Genomic DNA, 13,340 nt, shown 5'->3' with positions numbered 1-13,340 from the left:
GACTCATTAAGATAGTTAAAATGCTAATTAGAAGAAAACATTTCAAGGTAACATAATTAAATTTTAAAGGACTTTAGATATTAAAAAACTTGATTGTAAATTTTACAAAAATAAGAGGACTCTAATGAAATTTAAAACATCAAGTTGCTGAGCATTATATATGGTATATTTCAGTTTATAGAAGTATATTAAACGTTTTTGGCTTTTTAGATATTAAAAAGTACAATTTAATATATAAATTATATATATACATTTTTTTTCACCACAATTTAATATATCAATGCCCAGACAAAGGCCTATAAGAAAACTCACCAAAGTTTTGACAAAAATACCTCTGAGGAAGTGAACAGGAGTTAACTGAACATGTTCAATTTGATTTAATAACAGCACAAAAATTGTTTTGTCACTGCCAGGCAACTATGCTCGTGAACATTCTCATTTGAGTACTGTCAATGATCCATGCTTGATTCCTGCTAAGCACGTTCCCTGTGCTGGCACCACGAGAGGCGATTCTGCTCTTGTAAACCTGACATTTTCAAATTCTTTTTTGTTTCCAAAATAAACCCAAAGGGCACACATATTTCTGTTGCCTTTCTAAAATGACTGCCATCGCTTCTTGGCCTTTAGGCTAAGATCAAGTGTATTATCTGTTCTTATCAGTTTAAAATGACTGCCAAATTTTTGTCTGTTCCATGCTTAGTGATGCATACACAACAGTTTTAAGTTTTTTGTTTTTAAGGCAAAAACATCAATAAATGTCTTCTGGACCATTTTGAATGTGAAATTCTTCCCCTTAAAATAGCAACAATCAAAAACCTCCAATTACACAAAAGTAAAGCATGTGGATTTACAATCTCGAATTGTAAAATTAGCATAGATACTGCAAACATGATCATGTATTAAGATCCAAAGATTTTGCTAAAAGCAGTGAACGTCAACTCATTATTGGCCTGGCTATATACCACTTGTAAGTTCAGTGTATCTTTCTACCCGGCGTTGGTTCATGTGCCAACTCCGATGACAGAAAAAGGGAAGGAACTCATTATTACTGGCCTGCAAATTCTGTGACAGATTTTAAGTCTCTTAAGTATTTAAATACAATCTTTCAAAAGAAAGAAAGAAAAGGAAGCGGAAGCGAGGGAGAGAGGAAGGAAGGAAGGAAGGAGGGAAGGAAGGAAAGAAGGAGGGTTGGAAGGAAACAAAACCTGAAAAACAATTCACTGGAGCTGAGTAGCAGCTGGCTTCCTGGCCATAACCTCCTGAGTGCCCACCTTTCCCTGTTGTCCTGACACTGAGGCTGTCTGTTACAAAATGATCCGTCTTTCCCTGGCCCACACCACTCATTTATGCATTCTCTCTAATCTCTGTAGTCATAGAGACAGAAAAGTTTGTTCATTCAATACAATTAAAATACAGGATATGTAGGAGAGACAGGGAAAGATAAGGTCAGAGGGTTAGATCAAGAGCAAGGAATTCTGGTCTGGGAAAATGGCTGAGGTATACAGCAGTGATATTTGAAGTTGTAACAGAAGATGAGGACCCCAAGGAAAAGAGTATAGAGAGGAGAGAACCTAAGGAATGGCTCCGTTTAAGTGGCTGAAAGAGGAATCAGAAAAGGAATAATCAAGAAGGCAGGAGCAGAGTATTTCATAAAGGAAAGAGTGTGATCACAGATATCAAACGTTACAAAGAGGTTGAGGAAAATAAAGTTTAATTTTAAAAAAAACATAACACTGTTCTTTAGAAGGCTGTCAATGACACTTTTCCAAGATTAGCTGTTAACAGAAGGAAAAAGATACAGCAACAGATGCAAGAAGAAATCAGTCAAGATGCATATATACAGATGTATACATATGCATGTGTGTGTGTATATATATATATATATATATATACACACACATATCACATATATATACACATATATTTAAGGCATATAAAATTACGACAAATTTCTCTAAGCCTGGAAGTGGAGACAGCAAGTTATCCTGAAGTATGATTTTGTTAATAAGGGAAGAATCACTAGAATGGCTCTTTAATTAGCTAGTTGTAACACAAGTAGCAACCTACCGTCCCAGGTGTAAAAATAAAACAGGACCTTTCATCAGCAAACAATGGCTGTCCTTGGTATATGAAGTTGGACACCATTGGAGGAGAATCGAGAAGCCAGAAAAGAAATACTGGTTCCTCTCTCTAGACTCTAAAATTAGCTACTTAATACCTCTGATAAACTGAGATTGTCTTTAATAAGGTCCACTAACAGGAAAAGCTCACAAAGAGATTTCACCACAAGGGAAGAAGGATCAGTCCCAGCTGGTGGGTTTTGCTCCATATCTGAACCTTGCTAGGCATGAAAAGAGGGGTTGCTCCATTTTGAAAATTAGACCACAGCTCCTTCCAATTCAGCCATCCCATTACGAAAGGGGTCTTGAAGACAAAAAATGGAGCACGTGAATGAAAGCTAAAAGAACTGCCATCTTGGGAGCTCACATTCTTTTGGCTGCATTAAATACCAGATGACCTAGACTGGCTTCTTTCCAAGAAATACCAAGATCTTGAAGCCTCCGCAGAAGGAATGGTGTCAGTGCCTTGAACTCTACAGGGCAGGATTTCGGTAACAACATTTTGTGACAGCAGCAGAACAGTAACTGAACCTGGGCCCACTAGTGGCATTTAAAATTCTCCATTTCTCTTTTCAGGAAGTTTGGCAGCACCACCAATTAAGGACCCTCGCTTCTCAGGGAATTTAGGAAAGAAGGCAGAACAGGATCCATGAATGAAAATCTCCTCCTGCAAAGCTGAGCAGACTGTGGGCTCATGAAATTAAATATTGAAGAGATGTGATCTTCTTTTTACTTCATGCTGGAAAAGCAGGTCTAACTGGTTAAATTCAGAATAAGGAAAAATAGAAAACATTTATAGGCCTAATGGAAGAAATCCGTGGGTAAGTAAAACAGATGTGAGGGAAGGGAAAAACATGAATTCACTCCAGTCAGTACCTTATCTCTGAAACAGGGGCAAAGGGAAAGAGAGACAGAAGTCAATGGGGGAAGGGAATTAAGGAAACTCCTTTCAGAAGACTTCCACTGCAGTGGAGTAAGGGTTAGTGTCACTCACTGAAAATGAGGGGTAATAGAGGCTGGAAAGGGTAAAGATTTCACACAGCCCTGATGGGAAATCAAACAGGAAATTCCTAGGAGGTAGCTTTTTTCTAAAGACACTTTTAATATTTTTTAGATTTCTCATAAATTTTTCTTATACTGCTCTCTTTATTGCTCAATCTAGCCCTTTAACACGACCGGAGCTGGCAGAGAAATTGTAAGCTTCTTGTGTTTCTCAAAGTGTGGTTCCTTGGCTATCTGTATGAGAATCTCTCGGGGAGCTCGTTTAAAAGGAAGATTCCTGGACCCCGCCCAGACCTATTTGACAGACTCTTTGGGATCTGGTGCCTGGGAATCTGCATCCTAACAAGTTTCTCAGGTGATTCTTACACAGCAAGCCAGCACTGGTCTGAAGATGCTGTTTCAGAACCACTATCTTAGCTCATGTCTAGTCCAGCAAGTCCTACGCATAACTGTTTACCCACATCCTGTTTTTAATCAGTGGCTCCGTCTACAGTTTTAAAACTAAATAAAAGTGTCACACACTGTGGTGAGGAAATGACAACCGTGCCTTCAAGTGCAGCTAGCTAGGATCAGACTCATACCCATGATCATCTTCTATGGTTTCATTATTTTTTTATATTTAAAAATAGTTTAAAAATCCACTTAGTTATTGATGGTCAAGAATGGTAGAATAACTATACTGAAGCAATGTTATAATAGTAAACTGCATTGTTTAGTCAATTAGATTTGAAGATATATCAACCTAGTTACTTAATTCTGAGCATTTGAGGACAAGACAATTACAGAATTTCACTACCAAACAGCGCAAACACATTTCCCCTCTGGTTTAACTGGTTCATTGGTATTTGGAGATTCAGGTAGGAAACAAGTGTGGCAAGAACGGAAGACGCTCTCTTCATTGGCCGTTGGGAAGGAAAGTGGGTACCATTCCACCTGCTCTGCTCTTCAGTCTGAGCACACACTTTCATCAATAATGAATTTGTGACCTGACCAGAAGGCTCTCAAGTCATAATCACCAAATTGGTACAGCTGTGAAGAAAAGGAAAGCTTACTTCAAATCCAAGTGATTTGCTTAGATCAAAAACTTTGTAGTTTCCTTTGTCATATGTCTGCTTTAATGTTATAACCAGGTGAAGTTCTTTGCACTCCTCCCCCCGAAGGGTTTGTGAAAAATAATGATCACATTTCTAACTACAGTCTGAGTTAAGTGGCCCTTGTATAAGTTCTTAAATTATGTTACATTTCTTTACCTTAGAATTTATCATGGGGAATTCCCTGGCGGTCCAGTGGTTAGGACTTCGTAGTTCCACTGCAGGGGCCAAGGGTTCGATCCCTGGTTGGGGAACTAAGATCCTGCATGCCGCACGGTGCAGTCAAAAAAAACAAACAAACAAAAAAAAGGGGTTTCCCTGTTGGCGCAGTGGTTGAGAGTCTGCCTGCCGATGCAGGGGACATGGGTTCGTGCCCCAGTCCGGGAAGATCCCACATGCCACGGAGCATCCGGAGCCTGTGCTCCACAACGGGAGAGGCCACAACAGTGAGAGGCCCGCGTACTGCAAAAAAAAAAAAAAAAAAGAATTTAGCATGCTATAATATCAATATGTGTCTTCTGACAGAACCCTACCTTTTGAGATAAGGGATTTTTAGTTGTTTTGACTTTCTAAGAGTTCCCATTAATTAGAATTAGCTCAAAAATGATTTGTTGACTTGGATGATTGTAGAAACAAGTAAAGATTGAATATATGTATTCTTTTACATACATATCTTCAAATCCTTGTCCCTTTAATAAATATTTTCCTTACCTAGTAACTGCAGAAATATAAGAAGGAAAAGCGTGCGCGCCACCAATGGTAAGTTAAATTCTCCCCTAGGAAAGTACAAATGTTCATGTATCATTTTTTTGCCTTTAATTTTACAGACTTAAGTCGTTTCCAACGTTACTTAGGTCAGCTTCTTTTCCTTCCACTTTCTTAAGGAGGTTGTTGCGTACGTTATTAATACAGTTAGATTGTCTTGTCACATTCTGCATTCTATTCAGGGATCCCCAAACTCCTAAGTTGGTTTTTATTAATTTGCATACGTTGAGTCATTCTTTGCGCTGAAAGTTCTGTGGATATTGACAAACACATAGTGTCATGTATCCACAGTTACTGGTACAATATCATACAGAGTAGATTGCCACTCTTGTCTTAGTCAGCTCAGGCTGCCGTAACAAAATTCCACAGACCGGATAGCTTATATGATAAAAATTTGTTTTCTCATTATTCTGGATGCTGGTTCCAGATCCAGTCCAAGATCAAGTTCTGGGAGGGTTCAGTTTTTGGTTAGAGCTGTCTCCTTGGACTGCCCCCAGAACTATGAGAAAATAAATATCTGTTGTTTCAGCCACACAATCTGTGGTATTTTATTTCAGTAGCCCACGTAGACTAAGAGAACATTATAAAACTCATGAGTACCAGCAAGCCCTCGCTGCCCTCAAGAGCAACAGCAGGGTCTCAGCCTGAAAGCCCGAGGGTGGGAGCCCCAGCAGGTGCCCCCAGAATGGGGCCCTGGGCCAAGAGGAGCTCACCTGATGGTGCAGCCCTGAGGTCACATGGCAGCCATTGGCCAGGGCCGCTCTGTCCCCTCCCCCTCCCCATCTTACTTGAATTTAACCAGGAAAAAATGTGATAGCACATGGGTAGCCTAGGCAGTGGGTAAATACCTCAGAAGTCCTCTTGCAGCAAGTGTCTGTACATGTTGTGGTCATTTTCTATCTTACATGTTCTCGAATGTTTGTATTTCAATAAACCTCTACCTCTTCACACACACACACACACACACATACACTCATGAGTGCTCCATCGATTCAACCTTCTCCACGTACACACACCCCCCCACCACCCGCAAACCCCTGCGAACCACTGATCTCTTTACTATTGCTATAGTATTGTCTCTTCCAGAATGTCATATAAGTAGAACCATACCGTATGTAGCCCTTCCATACTAGCTTCTTTCACTTATCAACATGCATTTAAGGTTCATCAAGTCTTTTCTTGGCTTAAGAGCTCATTTTTATGATAGTTGAATAACATTCCGTTGTTTGTTTATCCATTAACCTATTAAAGGACATTTTAGTTTCTTCCAATTTTTTTGTGATTGAGAATAAAGTTGCTACAAATATTTGTGTGTGGTTTTTTGTGTAGACATACATTTTCAAATCAATCAGGTAAATACAGGCATACCTGGGAGATACTGAAGGTTCAGTTCCAGACTACCGCAGTGAAGTGAATATCTCAATAAATAGAGTTACATGATTTTTTGGTTTCCCAGTGCATATAAAAGTTATACTTACAATATACTGTAGTCTATTGTGTGCAATAACATCATCTAAAAAAATAAAACCCCACCAATTTACACACCTGAATTTAAAAATACTTTATTGCTAAATAATGCTAACCATCATCTGTGTCTTCAGTGAGTTGCAATGTTTTTGCTGGTGGAGCATCTCGCCTTGATGTTGATGGCTGATGACTGATCAGGGTGGTGACTGCTGAAGGTAGAGGTGGCTGTGGAAATTTTTAAAAATAAGACCAAAAAAAGTTTGCCACATCGATTGACTCTTCCTTTCACGAATGATTTCTCTATAGCATGCAATGCTGTTTGATAACATTTTACCCACAGTAGAACTTCTTTTAAAATTCGGGTCAATCCTCTCAAACCCTGTTGCTGCTTTAGCAAATAAGTTTATGAAATATTCTAAAGCCTTTGTGATCATTTCAACAGTCTTCACAGCATCGCGACCAGGAGTAGATTCTATCTCAAGAAACTATTTTCTTTGCTCACCCATAAGGAGCAACTCCTCATCAATTAAAATTTTGTCACGAGATTGCAGCAGTTCAGTCACATCTTCAGGCTCCACTTCTACATCTGGTTTTCTTGCTACTTCCATCACATCTGCAGTTATCTCCTCCACAGAAGCTTTGAGCCCCTCAAAGTCACCCACAGGGGTTGGAATTAACTTCTTCCAAACTCCTGTTAATGTTCATATTTTGGTCTCTTCCCATGAATCACCAATGTTCTTAATGGCATCTAGAATGATGGCTCTTTTCCTGAGTTTACTTTGCCCAGGTCCATTAGAGGAATCACTATTTATGGCAGCTACAGCCTTACAAAATGAATTTCTTAAATGATAAGGCTTAGAAGTCAAAATTACTCCTTGATCCATGACGCTGTGTTAGCAGGCATGAAAATAGCATGAATCTCATTGTACATCTCCACCAGGGCTCTTAGGTGAAGAGGTACATTGTCAATAAGTAGTAATATTTTGAAAGGAATCTTTTTTTCTGGGCAGTAGGTCTTAACAGTGAGTTTAAAATATTAAGTAAACCGTGTTGTAAACAGATGTGCTGTCGTGCAAGCTTTGTTGTTCCATTGATAGAGAACAGGCAGAGTAGTTTAACATAATTCTGAAGGGCTCTAGGATTTTCAGAATGGTGAATGAGCTTTGACTTCAACTTCAAGTCAGTAGCTGCATTAACCCCTAACAAGAGAGTCAGCTCTGTCCTTTGAAGATTTGAAGCCAGGCATTGACGTCTCATCTCTAGCTATGAAAGTCCTAGATGGCATCTTCTTCCGATAAAAGACTGTTCGTCTACATGGAAAATCTGTTGGTTAGTGTAATCACCTTCATTAATCATCTTAGCTAGATCTTCTGGGTAACTCGCGGCAGCTTCTACATCAGCACTTGCTACTTCACCTTGCACTTTGATGTTACAGTGATGGCTTCTTTCCTTAAACCTCATGAACCAACCTCTGTTAGCTTCAAACTTTTCTTCTATAACTTTCTCACCTCAGTCAGTCTCTATAGAATTGAAGAGAGTTAGGGCTTTTCTCCGGATTAGGCTTTGCCTTAAGGGAATGCTGTGGCTGTTTGATCTTCTATCCAGACCCCTCAAACTTTCTCCATATCAGCAATAAGGCCATTTCACTTTCTTATCTGTGTGTTCCCTGCAGTAGCACTTTTAACTTCCTTCAAGATTTTTTCGTTTGCATTCACAACTTGGCTAACTATTTGGCACAAGAGACCTAACTTTTGACCTATCTCAACGTTTAGCATGCCCTACTCACTAAGCTGTATCATTTCTAGCTTTTGATTTAAAGTGAAAGATGTGTGACTTCTTTTTGCCTGAACACTCAGAGGCCATTGTAGAGTTATTAACTGGCCTAATTTCAATATTGTGTCTCAGAGAGGGGGAGAGATGGGGGAACGTTTGGTTGGCGGAGCAGTCGGAACACACATAACATTTATCAATTAAGTTTGCCATCTTATATGGGCACAGCTTGTGGTGCCTCAGAACAACTACAATAGGAACATCAGAGGTCACTGATCACAGATCACCATAACAAATACGATGATAATGAAAAAGTTTGAAATATTGCAAGAATTATCAAAATGTGACACAGAGACCCGAAATAAGCAAATGCAGTTGGAAAAATGGTGCTGATATTGCTTGCTTAATGTGGGGTTGCCTTCAATTTGTAAAAAAAAAGATGCTTCAATTTGTTAAAAAAAAAATGCAATTATCTGTGAAGCATAATAAAATAAAGCACAATTAAACAAGGTATGCCTGCACCTAGAGGTGTAATTGCTAGATCATATGGTAAGGCTATGTTTAGCTTTGTAAAAAACTGTCAAACTGTCTTCCAAAGGGCTGTACTAGTTTGCATTCCCATCACCAATGAAGGAGCATTCCTGTTATTCCACGTCCTTGCCAGCAATTTGTATTGTTAGTTATCTGGATCTCAGTCATCCTAATAGCCATCTAGTAGTATCTTGTTACTACTTGGGATTTAATTTGTAAACCCCAAGTGACAAATGATATTGAACTCTTTTAATGCACTTATTTGCCACCTACATATTATCTTCGGAGATGTGTTCACATCTTTTGAACATGCTTTAATTGGGTTGTTTGTATTCTTATTTTTGAATTTTAAAAGTTCTTTTTATATTTTGGATGCAAGTTCTTTTTCAAATATGTGTTTTGCAAATATTTTCTCCCAGTCCATGGTTTTTCTTTTGATTCTCTTAACAGTAAATTTCCCAAAGCAGAAGTTTTTAATTTTAATAAAGTTCAATGTATCAACTTTTTCTTTCACAAATCATCCTTTTGGTGTATCTAAAAAATTTATCATGAAACCCAAGGACATCTAGATGTTTTCCTTTGTTATTGTCCAGAACTTTTATACTTTTATGTTCTACATGTAGGCCTATGATTCATTTTGAGTTAATTTCATGAAATGTGTAAAGTCTTGCATATGGATGTCCAATTGTTCAAGAACCATTTTTGAAAATACTGTCCTTTCTCCATTTAACTGCATTTACTTCTTTGTCAAAGATCAGTGACTATATTTGCGCAGGTCTATTTCTGGGAGCTCAAATCTGTTTCATTGATCTATCTATATGTCTATTCTTTTGCCAAAACCATGCTGTCTTAATTATTGTAGATTTATAGGAAATCTAGAAATTGGGTATTGTGATTCCTCCAACTTTCTTCTTCTCCTCCTCTTCCTTCTTATACTTCTTATTCTTCAGTATTACATTGGCTATTCTAGGTCTTCTACTTTTCCATGTAAATTTTAGAATTAGTTTCTCAATGATTGCAAAATATTGATTGGAATTTCAATGAATCTATAGATATTAAGTTAGGAAGAATTAATATCTTAACACTACTGAGTCTTCCAATCCATGAATACAGAATATCTATTTAGATTTTCTTGGATTTCTTTCATCAGAGTTTTAGAGTTTTCCACATATAAATTATGTACATATTTTGTCAGGTTTATACCTAAGTGGTTCTCTTTTTTTTTTTTTTTTTTGGTACTATTGTAAACGGTATTGATTGTTGAATTTCAAATCGCAGTTGTTCATTTCTGGTATATAGGAAATCAGTTGACTTTTGTATAGTTATTTGTGTCCTGTGACCTTGCTATACTCACTTATTAGTTCCAGAATGTTTGTTGTTGTTGATTTGACGGGATTTTCCACATTGACAACCGTACCATCTGAAAACAAAGTCAGTTTCATGTCTTCCTTCCTAATTTGTATACTTTTTATTTCCTTTCCTTGTCTTAGTGAACTAAGTAGGACTTTCAGTACAGTGGTAAATAGAAGCGGTGAGAGGACATCCTTAGTTTGTAACTGATCTTAGAGAAAAGGCATCCAGTTTCTCACATTATGATATTAGCTGTAGCTTTTTTGTAGATATTCTTTATCAAGTTGTGAGACTTATCCTTTATTCCTAAGATATACATTTTTTATATTCTTTCAAACTGCTTTATTTTCTCAAGTTCTAATAATTCTGCTATTTGTGGAATCACCTGACATTTGCTCATGGTTGATCATTTCCTTTTGTGCTTTGTAGTTCTGATTATGAAAGTTTTGTTTTGTTTTTCTGTGGAATTCCTGTCGTCTGCTCACAAAGATGCACCCACATAGAAGTGATAAAGTCCAGCATGTCAATCACTGAATTCACTTAAGTACATTCAGATTCCCTGAGCAGAATTTGGAAGCAAGTTACTGGTTCACTCTTTAATATTCTTTTAAAATCTTCTATCATGTCATGCACTTGGGGGACAAAGTTGGGTGGTCAATAATAGACCTGGATACAGTTTCCTACTCAGCTTATCGGCTAGTTATACAATCTTGGCCAGTTTCTTTAATTTCAAAAGTCATTAATCTGAACATTTCTCTCTATAAAAATTAAAAATGGTGACATTCACAATTTCTTTTTGCTCAATGAAGTTTAGAGAAGACTCAATATCTGAAGTTATCCATCTGTGAACTCCTTGAATAGTGTTGTGAATAGATTCTAAGGTAGCCCCTGATCCCCACCTCCTGATGTTCATGCCTTTGTGTAAGCCCTGCTTTGTGAGTGTGGGTGGTTCCTGTGAATTGTGTCTGACAAACAATATGCCACAATGGATAGGATGTCACTCCTGTGATTATGTTCTATTATATGGCAAAGGTGCCGAGATGTCAGTCTGGTTACGTTGCATTACTTAGGACTCTGTCTTGCTTGCACTATCTCTTTCTCTCTGTTGCTGGGTTTTAATAAGCAAGCTGCAATGAAACCTACGGCCACAAGGAATGCTTTTGACAACAACCCGAGGGACTGTGGTAGGAAATCCTTCCCCAATAAAGCCCGCAGATGAGAACTCAGTCCTGGGTGACACCGTGATTGCTGCTTTGTGAGACACTGAGGAGACCCAGGTAAGCTTTGCCCATACTCCTGACCCACACTTTGAGATAATAAATATGTTTTAAGCCTCTATGTTTGCAGTAATTTGTCAAACAACAACAGAAAGCTAATACAAGTGCAAAGCTTCAATTAAGTAGGTAATGCCTCTTAAGAACCGCAAAGAGGTAGGTGTTAAGAGGTCACCCAGATTTTTTTTAATCTTCTTTTAAAACAACCATTTCATTTAAAGTAAGTAAGTAAAGTGAGAGAGAGCAGAAAGTTCTGACACTGAAGAATAGCATTCTTTATTTCAAAAAGGTATCAAATTTTTATTTTATTGCCCATAGTTCTGTAAGGAAATGGATATAAAGCACCAATAGTTCTGTGATCTGGAGGATAGTATAGTTGTTAAGTATTATTTACTGTGCTTATAGATTGCATACATCCATAGGTATTTATACTTTATGATTAGTCACACAAACTGTGTCCAAGTTTGATATTCAGTTCAAACTGGGATTTTTAATACTGTTTGTATCATGCAACTAAGATATAAAAGAATTGAAAAGGAGAAAGTAATAAATAAAAGTTCCTTTCAAAAAATATGGTTCCAACCTGTTTGACACGGTGGTGTTCCTTTTAGTCACATGACAGAGTAATTTCCAATAGGCTTGATTCAAATTTGGCTTATCAATCAATGCCATACTAGAAAAATACATTTTCATAACAAATTATCAGTTAATAAGTTCACCAACGTTACATATTTGACAACTTTGGGGTTAAAAAAAAACTCTTCATTTTTCTTTTCCCAGTAAATTACAGCTAAGTGAGTCCTGTGGTCATCGTGCACCAGAAAATTAGAGAAATGAAATCTTCTAAAGCCCCACTGAGGTCAGATTCAGTCTGAAAAGCTGTGCTTTGAGAAAAGTACCCACATTTCCACTAAACAAGAGTCTTCATACAACTTGTGAACACACAAAACATGACATACGCTTACTTCCTGTACTTTGGTTAAAAAGTGCTTAACTTTTTTTCCTGAACATATCTAATTCTTGACTCTAATTCTGCTCATCACAGACTACAGCAAAACATGCCATGTGCTTCTTCCCTGTACCATTTTGGGTTTGATGTTTACTGTAAGAAAGTATTAAACTATATTTAACACTTAAAACCACAGAAAAGCAAATGACGTATTGTCTGCTTTTCCAGATGAACTGTGGTAGCTCTTGAAACGTTGTTCACATTGTAGAAGACTTTAAAGTCATCTTTCCTCAAATAAATGTGATACTTCTTTCCCCTTGACTTGGCGAAACAGGACTAACAGATAATGCTGCATTCATGTAAACAGATCTTTAACATGATAATTCTAGCCTACAATGAGAAATAAGCAGTATCAATTAAATCACAATTGATTCGCAAGCCCTTGTTGAAAATAAATGTATTGCTAACCATGCAGTTATTAATGTGCTTATATCTGAAAACTTGCTCGTGGAAGCGAGAAGGAAGAGTCACCCTAAATATATGTTTGTTTTCCTATTTACCAAATAGGAATTTTTTTTTTTTTCCTATCTACAATATCCTTATTCATGCAATATCTACAATTGCGCATTTTAAATTTTCCTGGGATTGGGGCAGGAGGTAGTCCTGTGGTGATAACTCCACAGACCCAGCAAAAGGGTAAGCAATATCTAGAGAGACTAAGCGGGTAGGCTAGAGCTGGGAAGAACTGGCTTCCAATATCAGCACTGCCACTGACCATGGGAACTTCTCCCAATACCTGCTTCCTTATCTGCATGCCTAACATCTCCCTACAGGGTTATTTCGAGGATGACATGGAAAGCATCTACAACCTATTATGCATTCAGTAAATGACAGACAAGATCGCTATTGTTCCTGTGAAAGCTCTGCTTTTCACATGAATGATCCTCAAGCAGAGCCCACTGGATACTTCTGAATTCAGAGACTTAATAGGAAGCAGATCTCAATTAGAAATCTTTTTCTA

The 13,340-nt window shown here is 37.7% G+C and overlaps 2 pseudogenes; one reads left to right on the top strand and one right to left on the bottom strand.

Moving 5' to 3' along the window:
• The first annotated feature begins 608 nt into the window (after positions 1–608).
• LOC112393665 (uncharacterized) lies at positions 609–818 on the top strand (annotated as a pseudogene).
• Positions 819–6,066: 5,248 nt separating this feature from the next.
• LOC112393633 (tigger transposable element-derived protein 1-like) lies at positions 6,067–13,257 on the bottom strand (annotated as a pseudogene).
• Between the last annotated feature and the right edge of the window lie 83 nt (positions 13,258–13,340).

This window comes from Neophocaena asiaeorientalis, unplaced genomic scaffold, assembly GCF_003031525.2.
Source record: "Neophocaena asiaeorientalis asiaeorientalis breed wild unplaced genomic scaffold, Neophocaena_asiaeorientalis_V1.1 scaffold72, whole genome shotgun sequence".
In the NCBI taxonomy this organism is placed as follows: domain Eukaryota; kingdom Metazoa; phylum Chordata; class Mammalia; order Artiodactyla; family Phocoenidae; genus Neophocaena; species Neophocaena asiaeorientalis.
Note: the sequence above shows the minus strand (reverse complement) of the source record. Positions and strands in the feature narration are given on the sequence as shown.